At 44.3% G+C, this 12,922-nt stretch overlaps 1 protein-coding gene across 4 annotated transcripts in view; it reads right to left on the bottom strand.

Annotated features, from left to right (window-relative positions):
- Window positions 1-11,424, bottom strand: part of IL2RA (interleukin 2 receptor subunit alpha) — a 61,886-nt gene extending 50,462 nt beyond the window's left edge. For all 4 annotated transcript variants that reach the window (XM_074984185.1, XM_074984188.1, XM_074984186.1 and 1 more), the window contains exon 1: window positions 11,318-11,424. The gene's annotated coding sequence lies outside the window, so the exon portion shown is untranslated. The remainder of the gene's footprint in view (window positions 1-11,317) is intronic.
- Between the last annotated feature and the right edge of the window lie 1,498 nt (window positions 11,425-12,922).

Below are 12,922 nucleotides of genomic sequence, written 5' to 3'. Positions count from 1 at the left end.
TGTAGTGGTACCTAGCTCACTTCACAGAGAAAGAATGTGTCCTCCACAGCCTAAGCTGAACAGCAGCTGGCCTTTAGCTCAAGATGTAAAGGTGTGTGCCCTAAGCTCCAGAGATCCCAGGCTTGAACCTGCCTGGGGGTGGATACCTCTGACCACTCCCCAGCCCACTGATCATGGCTTTAACATCAAATCAAATACAATGTAGTCAACAACTGCGAGCAAAATAAGGAAAAGTGAGAAAGGTTAAAGGAAGGAAGGGTCAGGTCCAATGTTCCCTCTGGTCTTTTTCATTCATGTGTGGATTTTTTTTCCATCCACGTGCAGAATAAACATGTATGTGCATCAAGGCATGTGTGAATGGGCTCCACCAAGAGAAACAAAAAAAAAAAACAAGCTGTGGGAGTTCGGCTAATCAGTTGGGGGACATCTGACTCTCTACTGTGTGGCTGCCCAAGTGCACAGCTTCCAGGGACCACTGGTCACTTCCTCACCTCCAAGTCCAGCCCATCAGTCTTCTTATCCAACGAAGTATCCCTGCACTGGGTCCTCCCGTCCCACTGTCCTCCCCCTCACACTTCTCTTCCTCACTCTGTCTCAGGCAGTTCTAGCTCACAGAGCGGGGAGGAGGACTCCAGGCTGCTGACGCCCTCATCAGCCCACCTGCCCTGTCAACCCCTCCTGAATAGGAATATGGGTCCTGGGGATTCTTAGTCTCAGGCTCTTGATTTCTCATCTGCCCTTCCCCTTTCTTTTGGTGTTGGCAGACAGGCAGCCAACACCCCCCCACCCACCGCCATATGCAGTGTCAGCTAAGGGTTAACAGCCCCCTTCCATGTACAGCAGCTTGTGGGACTCTCAAGCCACTTCCAGGAGGATGAAGCCTTCAGGGCCTCACCTTACTCTTCCTCCGATCGTTCCAGCTAAGGTAGCGTCTGGCCAGCTCTCTTCCCCTTAGGACTGCCACCATGACGTTGCAACAATAAGCACCTGTTTCCTTAGCCCCCTGCCCAAAGTTCCTCCTAACATTACTATGATCATTGTCTTTGTTAATTATAATTAGGGCTACCATTTAGGGATGGGGGCTCCACCACCCCACCAATTTCATATCCCAATGAAGTGCAAACAGGAAAGTGAACTGTTAATGCTGCTCTTAGAAGCTGCTGTTAGCTGACAGGGCTGTCCCCAAAGACCTGGATCAGCAGTTACCTCTTCCCCCTCAGCTGCGGGCTGTGGGGAATGTACGTGCCCCAGCCGTGTGGGTGGCTGCAGCTTGGGGAGTGGGAAAGCTGTCGGTATTGCTGTCTCCGCCCCCAGCCTTCGCAGGGTGTCTAACGAGCTGGGCCATCCTTAGGCAGTCACACAGTACGCTTCTGTGCAGGGCAAAATCAAGTAGTGGCCTGTGCTGTGCTTGTGTGGGCCTTGTGTGACTGGAGGACCGTGCTGCCTCAAGCAGCACCAATCCCCTGGCCTCCGCTCTGCCTGGCTACCCAATCAATGGTGCTCCGTCCTGGTGTGAGGGCGGTGGACTGGACTTGATGATTCCTTGAGGTCCCTTACAGTTCTCGTGTTCTATGATTCTGTCCCCTGGTCCCTCAGGCCCTGCTCTGCCACCCAGTCCCGGTGACCCAATCACTCAGCCCCTGGCCCCCTGCTCTGATCACCTCCCAGCTGTAGTGGCCCGAGTCCCCTGGCCCCCTGCTCCACCTCCCAGCCCACAGCTCTGGTGGGCTGCACTGATCCCCCTTTCACATGTTCCCTCACCAACCTCCCTGCTCAGCTCCTGCCCCCACAGCCCTGAGCACAGCCCACCCTCTGCAAAGTGCTGCCCCACTCCCCGGCAGGGGATGGGGAGGTGCAGGTGCTAGGGCCACACAGGGCATCCAAATTCATTAGGACAGGGCTGCTAATGAGGCTCCCAAATGTCCCCTCTGGCTAAGCATCTGAGAGGCTGTGTGCCCATTAGAAATCCACTGTGAGCCTGTGCAGTCCCAGCACCAGAGAGGCACTCAAAATCCTTCCTGTGAGTAAATAGCTCCTCCTTACTCAGCTGACAGGAGAGCCTGGAGAGAGCAGTTTCTGGCTAGCCCTGAGGGAGAGAAGAGACAGGATGAAAGCTGGCCTCCTTAAGTCTCTCCCACAAAGTTGATTCATTTTATTTTGTGTAACAGTCAATGCTGTCCTACATTTCAGTTGCTCTTGGTGGAAATCATAGGAAGTTATTGTACGCACAGCACCTATATTGAATCAGGAAATAAACGTTTTCTTTCTTCAATTAGTCTATATACCTCCTAGGACTTCTTTCTTTCTTTCTTTCTTTCTTTCTTTCTACTATTCCTGGAGTGCTCTTAATCCTGTTAGTTTGTTGCAGACTCAGAACAGATCTCTTTACTATCTTCCTTAATGTCTGAGTATGTCCTTGAACATGACACTGTTTAGAGAGTAAATGTTCTTAACACACAAGAAGTATGGTGTAATATTTTCATTAAGATACATTTAAGAATGCTTCAGTTGGGTTACTGTAGATAAGGACTCAGGACTTCTATATTAAATTATAAGAACTGAACAGTTTCCAGAGGCTAAAACAAGCATTTAGATCAGTCAATTGTAAGCAGCAGCTTGATTTTTAAATTCATTTTTGTTTTGAATTTTTATACTGTTAGTACCTTGATCTGGTGGAGCGTGTTTTCTTTTTTTCCTAGAGAAATATCAAATGCATTCTATAAATAAGAATGGTCATACTGGGTCAGACCAAAGGTCCACCTAGCCCATATCCTGTCTTCTGATGGTAGCCAATGCCAGATTCCCGAAGGGACTGAACTGAACAACGATCTCTCTCTCGTCACCCAGTTCTCGCCTGTGACAAGTAGAGGCTAAGGACACCTTTTGTACCCATCCTTGCTAATAAGTATTGATGGACTTATGCTCCATGAACTTATCTAGCTCTTTTTTGAACCCTGTTAAAGCACTGGTCTTCACAATATCCTCTGGTAAGGATTTCCACAGGCTGACTGTGCAGTTCATGAAGAATAATTTCCTTTTTCCTTGTTTTAAACATGCTACTTATTAATTTCATTTGGTGACCTCTAGTTCTTATGGTATGGGAACAAGTAAATAACTTTTCCTTATTTATTTTCTCCATACTTGTCATGATTTTATATACCTCTATCATTCCCCCTGCCCGCCGATGCCTTCGTCTCCTCTTTTCCAAGCTGAAAAGTCCCAGTCTTTTTAATCTCTGCTCATAAAGCACCCATTCCGAACCCCTTTTTTAATTCATTTTTTCCAGTGCCAAGATATCTGTTTTGATATGAGACAGCTGTACGCAGTATTGAAGATATGAGTGTACTGTGGATTTATACAGAGGAAGCAAGACATTCTCTGGCTTATGCTCTATCCTTTGTGAATGATTTTAAATGATGCCTTACATTCTGTTTGCTTTTTTGACGGCTGCTGCACGTTGAATGGATGTTTTCAGAGAAAAATAGATTACAATGTTTAAGACTTTATTTCGAATTACTGAGTGAATTGCTAGAAACAGAAAGCACATTTCCACTGGAAAAAGATAATAACTTTTGAACTACTAGGAGTATTTTCAGGTGACTGAGAGCTCACCGGAAACCCATGTTGGCTAATCTGGACCTCTGTGCTTTATTGAGTCTGTTCTGGTAAGGCTATGATCTGAAGAAGTGGGTCTGTCCCATGACAGCTCATTACATAATAAATTTCTTTGTTAGTCTTTAAAGTACAACATGGCTGTTTTTTTGTTTTGATAGGATACAGACTTACATGATTATCTCTCTGTTGCTATTATAACATTATCTTTTTAATTATCAAGTGAAAGGCTTTTTTGTTCTTCCTCTTTTTAAAATGGAGCCAACATTAATTTTTTTTCTAATTTGTTGTGTGTTTTAGAAGAATGTTTGGGGGAAAACTCAACTACATTAGAATTCATAACTTTTGAATGAGAAATGAAATATACAGATTAAGAGTTCATATATTTGCTTGCTTATAATGTCCCAAAAGGTAACATAAAGTAAAATAAAAAGTATGTAGCTGTTTGGGGATGATTTATGTGACATTTTATGGACAATTATATTTAGCAAATATTTTGCATGAATTTTACTTACTGGTTATAGTTATTAGTTTTTGTAGGAAGGCTCCAAAAGTGAGATAGGAAATTCAATGCAAAGTAAGGCACATTGGAAAACATAGCCCAACGATAGATACAGAACGATGAGGTCTAAATTACTACCCAAGGAAGAAGTTGAGGGGTCATTATATATCATTCTCTGCAAACTTCTGCTCAGGTAAAATGGCCCATTGCATCTTATCCTTTCCTCAGAGGCTCAGAAGAACAATTTTGACCCTCCTCCTTGTAACACTCTTTTAGGTACTTGTAAATTGCTATAATGTCCCCTCTCAGTCTCCTCTAAACAAGCCCAATTCTTTCAGTCTTTCCTTACAGTTCATGTTCTCTAGACTTTTAATCATTCCTGTTGCTCTTCTCTGGACCTTTTCCAATTTCTCCACGTCCCTCTTGAAATGTGGTGCCCAAAACTGGACACAATACTCCTAATTAATGCAGAGTAGAGCAGAAGAATGACTTCTTGTGTCTTGCTCAGAACACTCCTGTTAATGCATCTCAGAATCATGTCTGCTTTTTTTGCTATGAGCCCCAGATCGCTTTCTGCAGTACTCCTTGCTAGACAGTCGCTCCCCATTCTGTATGTGTGAAACGGATTATGCCTTCCTCAGTGGAGTACTTTGCATTTCTCCTTATTAAACTTCATCCTTTTTACCTCACACCATTTCTCCAGTTTGTCCAGATCATTTTGAATTTTCACCCTATCCTGCAAAGCAGCTGTAACCCCTCCCAGCTTGGTATCATCCGCAAATTTACTAAGCATACTCTCTCTCTATGCCAATATCTTAACTGTTGATGAAGATATTGAACAGACTTGGTCTCAAAACAGACCCCTGTGGAATCCCACTTGTAATGCCCTTCCAGCATGATTGTGAACCATTAATAACTACCCTGTATGAATGGTTATCCAGCCAGTTACATAGTAACCTTATAGCAGCCCCATCTAAGTTATCTTTACCCATTTTATTGATAAGAAGGTCATGCGAGACTGTATCAAATGCCTTTCTAAAGTCTAGGTATACCACATCCACCACTTCTCCCTTGCCCACAAGACTTGTTATCCTATCAAAGAAAGCTATCAGATTGGTTTGACGTGATTGGTTCTTTACAAATCCATGACGGCTGTTACCGATCACCTTATTTTCTCCCAGATATTTGCAGATGAATTCCTTAATTACTTGCTCCATTATCTTTCCTGGAACGGAAGTTAAACCAACTGTTCTGTAATTCCCTGGGTTGCTCTTATTCCCGTTTTTATAGCTGGGCACTGTATATGGCCTTCACCCGTCTTCTTACACATATCTGCCAGTAACAGAGAGAGAGCTGTGCTAGTCTATATACTATCAGAACAAAAAAGCAGTAAAGTAACACTTTAAAGACAAACAAAATAATTTATCTGCCAGTGCTGTTTTACTGGGAGAATCAAGAAAACACAGTAAGTTTTAGGGTTAATCTCTTTCCTGTGTGAAGGAGTAGCTTCATTTTAAGCCTGTTCTTATCAGACTTTTCTCTGCTGCAGGATGTGGGACTCATTCTGAAGGAGCTGATTGATGCTCCATAGTTAAAGCAGAGTTGAGTTTGCCCTTCAATAGTGAGTTCTGTTTTAATTTGTTGGCTTCCCTTACAAATGCACTGAGGTGACTCTGGGCAGCATTTGACGTGAGTTTACAGATAAAGTTTTGCATATAAACTACATGCTCAGAGGTCCTTGGGTGCAGCACCGTTTTCTCAGGGTGGTAGCACAGTGGAGCTGGGATGTATCTTTCCCACCATAGTTGTCTGGCTCAGCCTTTTTCTTTGTCCAGTCAGGTTTCCACGAGTGCCTACCTTAGTCTTTTCCAGTGTGGTGCCTGCTCTTTTTCAGCCAGTTCTCTCTCCTCCTGTAGCTTGTCTGTGCAACTGTAGTTCTGCCTCCCTGTGTCCTTGTACTACGATATACTCTTTAATTACCTGATCAAATCCTACTTTTTCCACAGGGGCCCTGTCTCATTCAGTGCTCAAGGTGGACAGTACTCATTTAATGAGCAGTCATTCAACGTTCTGTTTTCTCCTTATTGCTGAGCATGTGGCCCCAGGCCTTTTTTACCGCACGTTCTTCATAGCCTGCGCTGAAGACAGAATTATTCATTTCCTCATGAGCTTTTCTTTAGTCTTCATGACCACAGTGCAAGTACTTTGCAAATATTTATTAATTTTATCTTCACCATACCCATTGGTGATGAGGGGTTACAGGTGGGAAACTGAAGAAGAAGAGAGTGTTCACCGATTTTGGGTGCCCAATTAGAGATACCTCAGATCTGATTTTTCAGTATACTTAGCATTACATAGCACTTGATATGTTCAAAGTATAGCTTCCATTGACTTCAGTTGCATCTGTGAGTGCTCAGCGCTCCTGCAAGTGAGACCCTGGGGTTTCAAGTCAGGTATGGCACACACAATCTACACAGGCTACGTCTACATTAAGCATTATTTTGAAATACCTTTGTGAGCATCTACACTACACTCACACTGTTTCAAAATTAAATCGAAATAGCGGGTGCGTTATTTCAAAATTAGTAAACCTCATTGCAGTAAGACTAGTGCTGTTAAGACACAGAGGCTACGTTTACCCTACAGAGATCTTTTGAAAGAAGCCCTTCCAGAAGGTCTCTTCAAAAGAACTTCTTTCAAAAGAGCATGTCCGCACCCAAAAAAGTGGATTGAAAGAGCGATCTGCTCCTTCAGAAAAGAACCTCCACACAGCCCTCCTGCGTTCAAAAGAACAGTCCAGGGATGGAAAAATCAGGCCCCCCAAGGACCACTCTTTTGAAAGAAGGGACTTGTGGAGCATCTACATACGTTTTCTTTTCAGAAGACATTTTAGACAGAAGGCGCTCTTCCTGAAATGGGAAAGGAAGAGCGATTTTGAAAGGAACACCACATTTTTTCGATTTACTTTCGAAAGAATGCTTTTTGTGTCTAGACGCTCCATGGGATCTTTTGAAAGAAATTGCCAGTGTACATGCAGCCTTTATGTATCATGATTTTAAAAAATAATAATCATAATAATTACATGTGGCTATACAGTCTTATAGGAGAGCAAAACGTTTGTTTGGTTTTTATTTTCACAGGTATTTACCAACCTGAATATGGATGCTATCCAACACAATGGTACATCTACATGTGCCCCAAACTTTGAAATGGCCACGCAAATGGCCATTTCGAAGTTTACTAATGAAGTGCTGAAATGCATATTCAGCGCTTCATTAGCATGCGGGTGGCCGCGGCACTTCGAAATTGACGCGCCTCGCCGCCGTGCGGCTCGTCCAGACGGGGCTCCTTTTCGAAAGGACCCAGCCTACTTCAAAGTCCCCTTATTCCCATCAGCTCATGGGAATAAGGGGACTTCGAAGTAGGCGGGGTCCTTTCGAAAAGGAGCCCTGTCTGGACGAGACACGCGGTGGTGAGGCGCATCAATTTCGAAGTGCCGCTGCCGCCCGCATGCTAATGAAGCGCTGAATATGCATTTCAGCACTTCATTAGTAAACTTCAAAATGGCCATTTGCATGGCCATTTCGAAGTTTGGGGCATGTGCAGACACGGCCAATGTGTGTTATCCAACAGCGGGTCTCTCTGATACCACACTGATTAATCAGACTTATGCAGTGGTATGGAACTTGTAACCAGTGACCTTATCACCTGCCAGTATGATACAGATGGCAAGCCAAACCGATCCAGTTGGAACTGTTCTAAAGGTGGTGTGAAACAGAAGCAAGGCAACAAGTAAAACAGAGTCATGCCACCTGCTCTCAAGAGAGCCTGGAGGTGGACAGTTGCAAATATGAAAAATTCCTGTACAACAAAATTGATGACAATGGAGGAAGAATCGTAAAAAAAATGACTTTCCTGAAAAGTACACAGGAAACATATGTTTGTTGCAGGATGGTTCACGTGGTTCTTAATTGTTGTTGGTGTATTTTTGTTTGTTTATGTGTTTGTTTTTACTGTAATTTTAGAGACAGGTTCCAGTAATACCTCCAAACTTAACAAACCTCCTAAACAGGCATACATACCAAACAAAATTAAGCAGCTACAAAACTGGCCAAGGATACTGGGTCACGCAGCCATCATAAAACGTGCAAAAACAAGGAATAAATCACATTCAGCCAGCGTTTTTACAATTTGCTACATTTAACAAAATATCTAAATCATACCATGAGAATAGTAAAATTTTACCTCATGATGGCCATCCCTAGATGAATGCAAGAGCCGGTCAAGGTGTATCATGCAAATTGCCTACATACGACATTACCTCTCCATGCATTTGATCACTGATACCGGCTTAGAGGTTAATCAGGCTTGCTGCATGAAACAGATGGTGGTTGTGTGAATACTATGCTACAACTGATAACAGTAATCCTAAATGAGGCTGGGCTTGTATGGTACACAAAGAATTGGTCGCAGAAGTGATACGGATACAAGATATGGTCTGTGCTCTGGGATACTCAAATTTTTCCCTACCTGGGCACACATGTACTGCCAATGATATTGGATTTTGTGTGCCTGTTACCAGCACAATCCAAATTGGTTCCCATGCCTTTTGGCCAATAAGCGGTGTTAACACCACTACTAAAATGCTCACTCCTCCCAGCTACCTGCAAGATCTTTTGGTTTATTTGTTTCCTGCAGTGGTACAATTACAGCTGGACATACATAATTTGCTAGCCAGAACAAAAGAGGCCCTAATATCTCATAGCCCCACTCACATCTCCTATCCCTATTTATATGGCAATATCCCATGCATATTACCTATACACCTATTCTAATTATTTCAATAAGTTTCATGTAATCAGTTATAAGCATTTATGCACATTTATATTCAGGACTAAAGCCCTTGTTCTCAAATAAATACACAGTGACCAATGCCATCTTGTGTACCTGCACTTATTTAACCCCACATTGCGGTTATGGTCCCGGGCCTAACATTGCCATGCCTATTATAGGGGACTAATCGCAACTGACAAATAAAATCTGCCCATGGCTGTGTCTGCACTAGCACCCCCCTTTTCAAAATAGGGATGCTAATGAACCATTCAGCAGATGCTAATGAGGTCCTGCCATGCACATGCGGCACCTCATTAGCATAACGGCAGCAGCACGTGTTTCAAAAGTGTCACTTTCGAAATGCACGCCGCCGGTGTAGCCACGGACCTTTCGAAAGGACCCCCTGGATTTCGAAAGCCCCTTCTTCCCAAAACCAAACTGGAAGAAGGGGCTTTTGAAATCTGGGAGTCCTTTAGAAAGGCCCCCGTGTACACCAGCAGTGTGCGTTTCAAAAGCAGCACCTTCGAAACGCGTGCCGCTGCCATTATGCTAATGAGGTGCCGCATATGCAGTGCCTCGTTAGTACCTGCCGAAGTGGCTCATTAGCCTCCCCCTTTTGAAAGAGTGGGGGCTAGTGTAGCCACAGCCCATCAGTCTTACGAGGGAATGTGCAGACTTTGGGACAGATTGGGCACGTCTGTATGGACTGGGAAATACAGGTGGCCACATAACAGTGTTTCGCCCAGTGGGTCACTTTCAGTCTATGCATTACTTTTTCCTGGGACAATGGGTAAACATCATCCCCATAAAATGGCAAAAAGCTGGGGAATGTAGTAATGGGAGGGCCTTACAATCAGGTTTGGTGGAAGGCTAAAGACCTAACACCTAAACAATGGTCAATGCCGAGCTAAAGAACCTCAAGCCTGACCAGCATAGGGTTAACTGTGTTAATGTAGAGCAAAGGTAAGAGCAAAAGGGCAAGCTGTGAGCTAGACAGGTGCTGCTTGCAGGAATGTGGCTGATCAGAACACTACCGCAAAGTGCCAATAGCTCAGTGATACACAAACACATTCTAGGCAGATAACAAGGCATTCTGCATGACACCAGGACCCTCTTCATAGATAGCAGCTTAGCACCAGGTACATTCCGGCTCAGGTTCAGTACAGGGTCAAGATGACATGATGGATAGTGTTGGTCTGATGGTACTAACATAAACAGGGTAGTGGGCACCATATGACTACATCAAGGGGTGCCAACTTATTACAGTTAGGGGAGGCCCCTGGGATACGTAACTTGTTTGTACCTGGGTATAAAAGCATTACTCAGCTGAGGCGCACTGAGTGACCTAGGGGATGACAAAGCCTCCATGATGTCAATTGAATTGTGCTCATTGTTACAGCGTATGCATGTACCAATGTAAACTGGTGAGTCATAGTGGAGACTCACTGGGTGTTGGAGCCCATGCGCTACTGACGATAAATCTAGTTCCAGTTCCTTCGTACTTCACTTGATTTGGGGCTATTGGGGGCTCTCAAAAGTCCACGGGGCAGGCTAGCTGCGCAGAGCCACCACTAACATCCAACGGAGGCAAATATGCACGCAGCCAAAGGTTATCACATAGCCGGGAGCAGAACAGGTGTCAAAACGGCACATCAGTCACAGCATCTCCTTACACATGTTTTAGTCTTTTTGACTTTGTAATTCTACTCTCCTCCTCTCTCTCTCTCTCTCTCTCTCTCTCTCTCTCTCTCTCTGTGTGTGTGTGTGTGTGTGTGTGACAGAGAGAGACAGAGAGAGACAGAGAGAGAGAGAGAGAGAATTTCAGATAAAAATTTCAACTGTCAATGCACACAAAAATGCATGCCTCTCCCTAACTGCTGAGATAGAGATTCCATAACTGCTCACTAAATTAAGGGAACTGCCATCCATTTCAATTACTGGTTTAAGTCTCTCCCTTCCCAGCTTATTTCCTTTGGTAAGAAAAAGGTAACGGTTTGAAAACCACTGACTTGATTAATGCATCATGAGTCACGCTCACACGTAGAACTTAGGTTATTTTTAGTTGATGGATTACACTTTGAATTAATTCCTGTTTTCTGACTTAGCTGAACTGGGTGCAGAGGAATGTGTCTGGAAAGGGGGTCTTAGACTACATGAATATTTTACATTGTGCAAAACAGCGGAAGAGAAGCACGCTCTGTCATAACATAGGCGTAATCCATATGCTTGTACAGAGGCGAGTTTTGCAGGGATTCTAGGGGGATCATTGGCCACGTCCTCCTGCCCCAACCCTGCTCCATCCACTCTCCCCATTCAGCCCGTCTGCCCACATCCCACCCTCTCCCATCTCCCTGCTCTGCCCCCTCTCACCTCTTTCTGCAGAGGTGCCACACGGCTTCCACGGAATGCGAGGGCAGTCCCCCGCTCCCTTGAAGTGGCCCAGCCCGAAAGCTGCTCAAAGCAGCTCTCAGACCATGCCGTTCTGAGGGGAAGGGTGGGAACTCCACTGCACTTGCCAGAAGCAGCGTGGCACTGACGATCAGTGCAGGGGTGGGAGGGTGACCCTAGGGTTGGCATGCGGCTCCTTGTGCACCACCGCACCCCACACACATGTCACCTATGTGTTTGTGTAGCCCTGCAATAAAAAAACAAATAGATATGAGACAACTAGTCAGTGTTATCTAGTGGGCAGCTAGCTGGAAGGCAGCCTCCTAAGGAAGCACAGTGTTATGTAATTTCCTTTCAGTATTTAAAGAAAAGACTTGAAAGTATATGTAATAATCCAGAAATGACCCTATAATGACAGTGTATCTATGTGAGAGCTTCTATCGGTCATTCAAATAATGATAACGTCCCAGTAAAAGCAATATGGATAATGGGTAATGGCCCATGGAATATAATTACAAAATTTTCAGTGTGGATGAGTTGAAAGCACTTTTGAGGACAAGATTAGAATTCAAATGACCTTAAACAATTGGAGAACTGGTCCAAAATCTACAAGATGAAATTCAAAAAAGTGAAGTACAGCACTTAGGAAGGAAAAGTCAGATGCAGCCTACACTTATATGGCTATGTCTACACTAGGCAAAATAAGTCAACTGCAGATCTGCAATTCTAGCTACAGCAATTATGTAACTAGAATTGACATATCTGGGCTTGGCTTACTTGGCTGTCCCTACTGAACGAGGCTGACGGAAGAAACTCGCTCACTGATCTCCCTTACTCCTTGCATGTCACAAGGAGTACAAGAGTCGATTGTGACCCCTGAGAGATTGACTTTGTGTGTCCCCACCAGGTGCACAAAAATGAACCCAGAAGACTGACCCTGTGTGGATCGATCTTCTGGGCTAGTTTAGACATAGCCCGTGATGCTATGAATATGGGATTGGTTCAGACTTTTACAAGAAACAAAACGTCCCTGACACGGGGCAGCATCCAGCTGTGATGGGGTGACCAAGATGCCACCTGGACTGTGGAACTGTCAAGCCTGCACCCCACTAACCTGGGGGCGGGACCCTGTCGCATTGTGATGCTGTTGCTAACCACAAAACTCTGGCAGGTTCTGCACTTAGAAATTCACAGGCCGGGACACACCCAATGAGTCCCATGAATGCTTTGCCAGCCACCCGTGAACTAACAAAGAGATGCTCCAGCCAATTGCTACAATATCCCCAGCCATGCACCCCAGAACTGCATCATCTTGCCCTAGTCAGAAGATAACCAGTGTAAGTACATTACCTGGTCCACCCTTTCCTCAACGTGGAGAAGATACACACTAGCCTGCATAAACTGTGTTGAGTTTTTCCAAGCACATCAACCAACAGCCACTGTTTTAAGTAAAATATAAAATAGGTTTATTACCAACAGCAGGATAGTTTTTAAGTGATAATAGGTAGGAATGAGATCAAATAGGTTATTTAAGGAATAAAAGTAAATTTGCAGCCCGAGTTTTATAAACTCGATGGGATTTGACTA

This window comes from Carettochelys insculpta, chromosome 1, assembly GCF_033958435.1.
Source record: "Carettochelys insculpta isolate YL-2023 chromosome 1, ASM3395843v1, whole genome shotgun sequence".
Lineage (NCBI taxonomy): Eukaryota > Metazoa > Chordata > Testudines > Carettochelyidae > Carettochelys > Carettochelys insculpta.
This window is presented reverse-complemented; position numbering and strand designations above follow the sequence as displayed.